This window comes from Bos taurus, chromosome 19, assembly GCF_002263795.3.
Source record: "Bos taurus isolate L1 Dominette 01449 registration number 42190680 breed Hereford chromosome 19, ARS-UCD2.0, whole genome shotgun sequence".
Taxonomy (NCBI): domain Eukaryota; kingdom Metazoa; phylum Chordata; class Mammalia; order Artiodactyla; family Bovidae; genus Bos; species Bos taurus.
This window is the reverse complement of record NC_037346.1, coordinates 29624101-29634618: the sequence shown is the minus strand read 5'-3', so window position 1 is coordinate 29634618 and position 10518 is coordinate 29624101. Positions and strand designations below refer to the sequence as shown.

At 42.3% G+C, this 10518-nt stretch overlaps 1 pseudogene; it reads right to left on the bottom strand.

Annotated features, from left to right (window-relative positions):
• Positions 1 to 353: 353 nt before the first annotated feature.
• Positions 354 to 837, bottom strand: LOC112442571 (small ribosomal subunit protein uS8-like; annotated as a pseudogene).
• Between the last annotated feature and the right edge of the window lie 9681 nt (positions 838 to 10518).

Here is a 10518-nt window from a genome sequence, read left to right as displayed (position 1 = left end):
CCCCTACCCCCTGGAACTCTGAATGGTTTCCTTTAGAATCTGGGGTGCACTAGATGGGGGAACCTCACAGATGGTACTCAAGCCTAGAGATTTGGTTGGTCTGGGGCAGGGGCAAGGCTGGGACCTTTTCTTGCTGGTTTTTACATTCTCCGCTCGTTTTTTTTTTTTTTTTTTTTTCCACCTCTGAGGCATTTTATTTGTATGTATTACATCCCTAGACTTCCCTGGTGGCTCAGACGATAAAGCGTCTCCCTACAATGCAGGAGACCGGAGTTCCATTCCCTGGGTCGGGAAGATCCTCTGGAGAAGGAAATGGCAACCCACTCTAGTACTCTTGCCTGCAAAATCCCATGGATGGAAGAACATGGTAGGCTATAGTCCATGGGGTCGCAAAGAGACACGACTGAGTGACTTCACTTTGACTTACATCCCTAGAAAAAGAATCCAAGGATTTTTCCCTCCTGTGCATTTTTGTCTTGCTTCTTCATGGTCCACGATGCCAGCTGAGGTTGTCAATACAATGAAACCAAACTGGCGGGATGGGAGCAGGTTATTCTGCCATTGTTGTAGATCTTTGAGTTGCACGTCAAATCTGGGGCTGATCACTCCACGCTTATTTAGCCTGCCTGTGAGGTTCACAACAATTTTCCCAGCCCTGTGATCATCAATGATTTCGAATTCGCCAATGTAACCATGCTTCATCATCACAGTTAGAAACCTGACAATGACTTTGGAGCACAGCCTAAAAGGACCTGGCGTTTGTCTCTCTTTTCAGCCTTGTTGATATTCGAGAGCATCAGCCAGGACATTCATGCACACCATCTGGCGGCATGGAAAGATGGCAGAAACAGCTGTCCTCACTTTTTATTTGAACATTTTCAAACTCACAGAATGCAGACTTACCCTTTCCTTAGAGTGAACCTATTGTTACTTTTAAAATTTAGTTTATATATCTGGTTGCATCTATCTTTCTTGCTATGCACAGGCTTTGTCTAATTGTGGCAAAGGGGGCGTCTGCTCTTCACTGCAGTGCATGGGTTTCTCCTTGTGGTGGCTTCCGTTGTGGAACACGGGTTCTAGGGCGTGTGGACTTTAGTGGCTAAGCATGGGCTTTAGTTGCTGTGTGGCGTGTGGAATTTTCCTGGACCAGGGATGGAACTCGTGTCCCCTGCATTGGCAGGCAGATTCTTACCCACTGGACCACCATTGGATTCTTGTCCCATATCAGACCACTGGACCAGTATTGTTACATCTTTGCTGTATTTGCTTTACCTGAGAGTATACATTTGTTTTTTTTTCCCCTTTGGCTAACCATTTGAAGTTCCTGTGTAAGATTCTATCTCCCTAAGATACTTCAGCACAAAATATCTAGAAATAAGATCACTTTTTCTGCATAGCCAAAATCACATTTTCACACCTAAGCAAAGTAGCAGTAATTGTTTAAGTACCATCTAGCTTCCAGTTTACATTCGGATGTTCTGTTTGTCTCCTCTTTAGGTTTGTTCTTTCTCCCTCCCCTCCCTTCTGTTCTCTTTTCCATTCTAGGATCTAACCAAGGCCCATGTGTTACATTTGGTTCCATCTCTGCTGTCTCTTTTCCCCTGAAACACATTAAAAATTTTTTTTATTCACTTTGAACTGTCTAGGCCAGTCCTTGCAGAATCCTACTTTCTGGGTTTGAGTGACTGCTCCTTCATGGTCTTACTCCCTTGTTTCTGTCTCTGCTTTCTGCAGCTGTGGACAGAGGCTTGAATAGACGCAGTGAGGCAGCTGGCAGGTCCATTCCCGGGGGTGCTGCGTAGTGCACCCTGCGTCTGCTCGTCACAGGCTGGCCAACTGTCCAGTATTACTGGCGCTGCTTCCTCGCCTGGCGAAAGCAGTGACTGTCTTCTTCCCTAAAACTCTCTCCCCCAGTGGTTTTAGCATCAACGGTGATCCTTGCCTGGATCATTTATTTTATTAGCAGTGGCAAGGTGATAATGTCCCTCTTTTTCTTATTCTGTCTACACATATGACCAGCATCCTTCTTTAAGGAGGAAGAGCTTTTCTTCCTTGCTGCCGCATGCTGCCCAACCCTGTCTCACCTTAGGACTCACAGATTATTTCTTACTCAATGTGTTGGTATTTCAATAAGGTCATTCTTTCAGATGCTCTAAATGATTCAGATGAACGGGTCCAGTTCAAATTAACATGGGGGTTTTCTTACCTTCTTTTATTTTATACTCCTTTTTTTTTTTTTTTTCTATTAGGGTGAAAATCTTGGTTCTTGTAAGATGAATATATTTATTTAGTCATTTGCATTATCTAAAAACATACAACTGTTTCCAATTTTAACCCAGATTGCAACTGATAATTAACCTACTGGGAAAGGTTCCAAATTTATACTTCTTTCTATGCTTTGAATACATCTCATGAAGAATGTAGAGTACTTTTCAAAATTGACAGGAATTATTCTTTTCTAAGTGTGTTATTAATTGGATATGCATTGGGTTTATTTGTGCTTTTATAAATTTGATTTTAGGAATTGCCTTTTTCCTTTTTCTTAAAAATTATTTTTGAATAAGTCATTGGCATGGTTTAAAAGTCAAAACCATGTAAGAAAGTATATGGTTTGCATTCGCTCTCTGTGGAGTGTGGGGAACTATTTTCTTAGTTTCTGGTTTATCTTTCTTAGGTTTCTTTGTGCAAAACTGAGCAAATACACAGAGATATTCTTATATCTGCTTTCTTACACTAAAGTTAGAATTCTGTATACAATGTTCTGGACCTTTCTTTTTTCACAGACAATATATCCTAGAAATGACTCCATCTCAGCTTATAGAGTTCATTCTAATTTTTTTAACTCATTAAAAAATTATTTTTGGCTGCGCTGGGTCTTCACTGCTGTGTGTGGGCTTTCTCTAGTTGCGGTGCACTGTCTCCTTATTCCAGTGACTTCTCTTGTTGCAGCACATGGGCTCAGAAGTTTCTGCTCTCAGGCTTAGCTGCTCTGCAGAATGTGGAGTCTTCCCAAGCCAGACATTGAACCCGTGTCCCCTGCATTGGCCGGTGGATTCTTAACCCCTGGACCACCAGGCAAGTGCTTCTTTTTCATGGCTGCCTCTCCATAAAGCCACATGTTCTACCATGGGGATAGAGCATAATGTGTTCAATAAGCTTTCTGCTGATGGATATTGGGGCTACTTTTCACCTTTTGCTGTAATCGTGCCACAGTAGATAGCCCAGCACTTGCAGTGTTTTAGTATTTGTGGATGTACATCTTAGGAGCTGATTCCTAGAAGTGGTTTGATAAGTCAAAGGGAAACTGCATATTTAGGTGTTTTTTCTTTTTCCCTAAATTCCCCTCCACAGCAGTTGCTATGCAATTTTTTACCCACTAGAAAATTATGAGAGTGTGTGTTTTATCACAGCTTGCCAACAGAATGTTTTGCGCAGCATTTGGATTCGTTCCATTCTAATTAGTGAGAAATTGTGGTTTTAATATGCTTTTCTCTTGAAATAATGATGAGCATTTTTTCACACGTTTAAAGACCACCTGTATATGTTTTTGTGTGAATTTTCTACTTGTTTACTTGCCACTTATTTCCATATGAGGGTTTTTAAAAAAATCCTTTTCTTAGCTTTTAAAAATTATTTATATATTAAAGACATTGGCTCTTTGTGATGCAAATTGCAAATATTTTCTCCCAATTTGTCCTTTGTTACTTTTTCTTTTTTGCCATGGAGTTCTTGTTCCTTGCTATGATGTTGTCTTTTTTTTTTTTTTTTTTAAACAGCTCTGAATTTTGAGTCAGAGTTGGCCTCTCCCACCCCAAAATTGGGAAGGAATTCACCCATGCTTTCTTTCGGTACTCATTTCATTTCTTTACACTTGGGTGTGATACACTCGTTGTTTAATCTGTGGTATGTGTGTGGTATGAGGTATGGATCCAAATTTATCTTTTTCCAAATGGCCATCCAGTTGTCACTCTGCCACTTATTAAGGAATCTATCTTTGCTCTGATGACTTGAGATGCCCCCTTCATCCTGAATCAAATTTCCAAATGTATTTAGGCCTCTTCAGTAAGAGGCCTTTCTAGTATGTTCCTTTGGTCAGTCTGTCTCTTCAAGCATCAGTACAACCTTCTGCATTATGTAGACTTTATCATGTATGTTTTAATGTCTGATAAGATGTTCTGCCTTTTACTTTTCCATTTTCCGGGTTTTTGTTTTCTTTACTTTGTATGCATGAAATTTAGAATTAGCTATATAGCTCCAGAAAAAAAGTTGGTATTTTTTATTGAGATTGCATTAAATTCATATATTAATTTGGATATAACTGGAATCTTTATGATGTTGAATCATCCTATCCAATAGCAAGGAAAACCTACACATTTGTCTTTTTGTATTATTTTAAGGTTTTGCCCATATCTTCTTAAATTTGTTCTTTAGTATTTTATCTTATTTGCTGCTAAAGGAGTCCTTTCTTCCATAGGAGGTCATATCTTCCAATTGGTTATGCAAAATTTATTTTTTTTTGAACAGTTCCTTGTATGATTCTAAGGTACAGCCAAATTTGAGAAGCACAACTCTATTTATTATTTATTGAGGTATAGCTGATTTAGAATGTCGTTAGTTTCAGATGTACAGCAAAGTGATTCAGATATATATACACATATACACATATTTTTCAGATTCTTTTCCATTATAGGTTAGTACCAGATACTGAATACTGTGATACTGAATATTGTTCCCCATGCTATACAGTAGGTCCTTGTTGTTTATTTAGAGTGGTGTGTATCTATTAATCCTAAACTCCTAAATTATTCCTCTCCCACCCCTCTCCATTGATAACCATAGGTTTGTTTTCTACGTATATGAGTCTTTTTCTGTTTTGTAAATAAATTCATTGGTATCATTTTTTTTTAGATGCCACATGTAAGTGATATTATATGATATTTGTCTTTGTCTAACTTACTTCACTTACTAATCTCTAGGTCCATCCGTTTTGCTGCAAGTGTCACTGTTTCGTTCTTTTGTATGGCTACTAATCCATTGTGCACAATGTACTGCATCTTCCTTATCCATCTGTCTGTCAGTGGACACTTAGGTTGCTTCCATGTCTTGGCCACTGTAAATAGCACTGCTGTGAACACTGGGGAGCATATCTTTCTGAATTCCAGTTTTGTCCAGGTACATGTCTAGGAGCCGGACTGGTGGATCCTATGGTAGCTCTGTTTTCAGGTTTTTGAGGGCCCTCCATATTGCTCTCCACATTGGCTGCGCCAGTTTACTTTCCTACTAACAGTGTAGTAGGGTTCTCTTTTTGCCACCCCCTCTCCAACGTTTGTTATTTGTAGACTTTTTGATGATGGCCATTCTGACCAGTGTGAGGTGACGCCTCACTGGAATTCTGATTTGCATTTCTCTAGTAATGAGTGGTGTTGAACATCTTTTTATGTGCCTGTTGGCCATCTGCGTGTCTTCTTTGGAGAAATGTCTGTTTAGGTGTTCTGTCTGTTTTTTGACTAGGTAATTTGGGACTTTTTGATATTGAGCTATATGAGCTGTTTGTATATTTTATAAACTAAGCTCTTGTCACTTGTCTTGTTTGCAAGTGTTTTCTCTCATTCGGTAGGTTGTCTTTTTGTTTATGATTTCCTTTGCTGTGCAAAAGCTTATAAATCTGATTAAGTCCCATGTGTTTATTTTTGCTTTTATTTATTTTGCCTTGGGAAATTGATCTAAGAAAACACTGCTACAATTTATGTCAGAATGTTTTGCCTATGTTCTCTTCCAGGAGTTTTATGGTGTCATGTCTTATATTTAAGTCTTTAAGCCATTTTGAGTTTATTTTTGTGTATGGTGTGAGGCAATGTTCTACCTTCGTCAATTTATATGTGGCTGTCCAGCTTTCCCAGCATCACTTGCTAAAGATTCTGTCTTTTCTCCATTATGTATTCTTGCCTCCTTTGTTGAAGATTGCCCATAAGTGTGTGGGTTAACTTCTGAGCTCTCTATTCTGTTCCATTGATGTAAGTGTTTGGTTTTGCTAGTATCATGCTGTGTTGATTACTGTAGCTTTGAAGTATCATCTGAAGTCTGGGAGAGCTATGCCTCCTGATTTCTTCTTTTTTTCTCAGGATCGCCTTGGCAATTCTGGGTCTTTTGTGGTTCCATATAAACTTTAGGACTATTTGTTCTAGTTCTGTGAAAAATGTCATGGGTAATTTGAGAGGGATGGTATTAAATCCATAGATTGCTTTGGGTAGTATGGCCATTTTAACAGTATTAGTTCTTCCAATGCAAGAGCATGAAATATCTTTCCATTTCTTTGAGTCATCTTCCATTTCCTTTATCAATGTTTTATTCTCAGTGTAAATGTCTTTCACTTCCTTGGTCAGGTTTATTCCTAGGTGTCTTTTTATGTGATTTTAAAAGGGACTGTCTTCTCATTTTCTCTTTCTGGCATTTCATTACTGGTATAAAGAAATGCAGCAGATTTCTGACTGTTAATCTTGTATCTTGCTACCTTGCTGAATTCATTTATCAGTTCTAATAGTTTTGTGTGGAATCTTCAGAGTTTTCTATATAGAGTTATCATGTCATCTGCATATAATGCAAATATTGTATGCATTATAATACCTCTTCTCTTCCAACTTGGATCCATTTTATTTCCTATCTAATTGCTGTAGCTAGGACTTATAGTATGATATTAAATAGAAGTGGTCAGAATCCTTGTCCTGTTCCAGATTTTAGCAGGAATACTTTCAGCTTTTCATCATTGAGTATTATGTTGACTGTGGGTTTGTCATAAAAAGTTTTTATTGTATTGAGATATGTTCCCTCTATACCCACTTTGGTGAGGGTTTTTATCACGAATGGACATTGATTTTCATCCAGTGCTTTTTTTGTAACTATTGAGATGATCGTGTGGGTTTTGTCTTTTCTTTTGTTCACATTTTTTTGTGTATGTTGAGCCATCCTTGTGACCCTAGGATAATCCTGGTGTATGATCACTTTTCTTATGTGTTGTGGAATTAGGTTTGTCAGTATTTTGTTGAGGATTTTTTCCATCTCTATTCATCAAACAGTGGCCTGTAATTTTCTTTTCTGGTGGTGTCTTTGTCTGGTTTTGTATCAGGGAGACAATAGCTTCATAGGATGTCTTTGGGAATATTCCCTCCTCTTCAGTCTTCTGGAAGAGTTTGAGAAGGATGGATGTACATTCTTCTTTGTATGTTTGGTGGAATTCCCCAGTGAAGCTGCCCACCAGCCCTAGACTTTTGTTTGCAGTGAGTTTTGTTGTTTTCACAGGGAGTTTTTAAAATTACAGATCCTGTTTCCCCTCCAGTGATGGGTCTGTTCAATTTCTTCTTGATTCAGCTTTGCAGGCTGTAAATTTCTAGAACTGTATCCATTTCTAGGTTGTCAAGTTTGTGGGGATATCTTCACTCACTGTATTCTCTTATGGCATCTTTGTATTTCTGCAGGATTGGCTATTTCTCCCCTTTCATTTCTTATTTTGTTTATTTGGGTCCTTTCTCTTGAAAAACACAACATAACTTTAAATGAAAAGTCAGTGTTATCCTTCAATTTAAGGGTTATGGCTTAAATTAATCAACTAACATGCCTCAGATTGACCACCTTTCTTCCAAGCTCTCTATCATCATGGAGCTGTTTGTTCTCCATTTCCTTCTGGAGGTGACCTCTGGGTGACCTTTGACCTTTACTTTCCACACTCCTGTGCACCAGGTGGACTAGTTTTCATGCCTCCTTCTCTATAGCATTGTTCAACCCACGTGTGCTACTCTTCGTTTCTGTCCCCAAATCCCCTGGCGAAGCCCTGGGTCATGCCTTCTCTTTATAACCTCCTTCCCCTTGGAATGCCTGTCTTCTGCTGTCCCTCTCAAAGCATTCTTCCCTGCTTCCATCATGTTGCTCCAGTCTGCCAACCACAAGGGCCCATCAATCTTCTGAATCACATGCAGACTCTTGACAGCGGCTGTGGCTGCCCCACCTCGGGTACGGGGCTCATCTCTTCTTTGCCAGGGACTGTCTCTCAAACCTTCTCTCACTCCCACCTTTAGTCTTCTCCTCTGGCTTTCAGCGTGTGTGGAATCCTCTCTTTACCTGGTCCCCTTTTAGCAGCAGCTGTTGGTGGCTAAGTGGTAAAGAATCTGCCAATGCAAGAGACGCAGGTTTGACCCCTGAGTCGGGAAGACCCCCTGGAGGAGGAAGTGGCACTCCACTCCAGTGTTCTTGCCTGGAGAATCCCATGCACAGAGGAGCCGGATAGGCTCCAGTCCATGGGGTCACAAAGAGTTGGAGCACCCATGCGCATCCTTTCACCTACAGATAGAGGTTTGACATTTTCAAGAAGTTTGCTCTGATGGACTTCACAAACTTCTGTCTCATGTCATAATTCTAGAACCACCCATCCCCCGAACTCCTCTTGTGTAGTGAGTGAGGTGGTTTGTAGCACGTATCCAATCCAGCCGCACCGTTACCCTGGATGTTCAGCACCGTGCTTCATCTCCGTGTGTTTGACATCGTGCATAATGGAAAGGTAGGGAAAGCAGGTGTTTGCTGAATTGAATTAAAGGAGTATTATGGGCCCTCTCAGCTTTAATTTCCACCTGGGGCTCTGGACAGCGGTTCGGGACCCCTGCCCTTCACCTCAGGGGCGGGGAAGGGTCTTAGCTCAGAATAACCGACTTCGCTGCTTCCAGTGACACCTGACCCACCTCGAGCAGGATGTGGAGAAGGCACTTGACTCCAGAGGCATCTACTCCTGAGGCTGACTTCCTAGTCTGACCACGGCCACCCCAAGGAGCCCCGTGTCCACATGTGGAGCAGACATCACACAGGAGTGGAGGAAAACCAGTCAGAAGGAAGCCAACATCTGGGGAGGGGACTCAGCTGCCTGCTCTCCAGTTAGCGCCTCCTGAGCTGCCCGCGTCCTGGAGACACACAGCACGCTCTTCCAGTGCGCCCAGGAGCAGACACAGCGCTCGGTCCAGGCTGTGCGGGTTGGTTCTCGCTGGGTGATGGCCGGAGGAACAAGGCCTCCTCCTGTTCCCATAAAGTTGGCTAATAATACACTGCTATGCCGTCTGTCCCCTGCTGATCAGAGAAGGGTTTCACACCAGCCACAGGGCCAGTTAGCCCTGAAAGCGGCCTGTTTCAGCATCCCAAGGCTCCTTGTCTAAGATGTATCCCTCTTTGGATGGAAATCTTTTAAAACACACACACATGTCTCTTCTCCCTGATCACCTCAGTAAAACATATCTAATGTGAATCTACTCAACAACACCAAGATAACCAGTAGTACCGTGTGTGACACGTGGAAACCTTCAGATAGAAAAGAAAACGTAAAATCTACAATGTGCTAAACACAGCATTGGGTATGCCTGACATTTTATTAACCTATTGATGCACATAACCAGTCTGCAAGGCAGCCGTATTGTCCCCATCTTTGTGCTCAGTCGTGTCCAACTCTTTATGACCCCCTGGACATCAGGCTCCTCTGTCCATGGAATTTTCCAGGCAAGAATATTAGAGAGTGGGTTGCCATTTCCTCCTCCAGGGGATCTTCCCAGCCCAGGGATCAAACCAATGGCTCCTGCATAGGCAGGCAGATTCTTTACCTTGAGCCCTCTGGAAAGCCCTCACCCCCATATCACAGATGAGAAAACAGAGGCTCAAAGAAGTTAGGCACAATGCCCGCCATCACACAGTGAATCAGGGTGAGCTGTGGGGTTCACACCCCGGCCCAAAATTCCACAGCCTGCGGCTGCTGCTATCTGTGCAGTTCTTTCCTCCAACAGGTAAGTTTCCAAATGACTGTGCTTTTTTTCTTTTTGCCACACCGTGCAGCTTGCGGGATCATAGTTCCCTGACCAGGGATTGTACCTGCACCCTCAGCAGTGAAAGCACAGAGCCCCAACCCATGGATCACCAGGGAAGTCCCCAAACGGCCGTACCTTTCAGTCCCTGACTCCTGGTTTTAGAACTGTGCTCTCTGCCGCAGTTTTGTTGTCACCTCCATCCTTGGGGTTTCCAGAGAGCAGGGCTCTCTGCCTGACTCTGAGCCTCCTCCTGTGCCCTCAGGCAGTCCTTCTGCCCCTCCTGCCTCCCAGCTCCTCCTGAGCAAAAGCAGCTTGACCAGCCAGCCACCTGTGAGACCTCCGAGCTGAACACTCTCTGCCTGCGTGAGGAAGGAGCGTGATGCAGAGAGGAAGACAGGCTATGTGACCTGCAAAACCTGGAGGAGGCCAGGAGCATCTCAGAGCTAGAGTTGGGTTCAATTAATGTGACCTGGGACTGTTTTACAAGGAACTCAAACACTGTATGGAAAACATCCTTGCAGTTTCCCAGAGTTGGGTGTGGAAGTGGTCATACAGAGAGACAGGCAAACTGGTGACAAGAAGCTGTAAAGAGCAAACTGCAAATTTTGCTCAGCAAAAGTCTGCTGCCCCAGAACCCCTCCCAACCACAGCTCCGGGTGGCAGGGAGGGACCACCAGCACCACCCCTA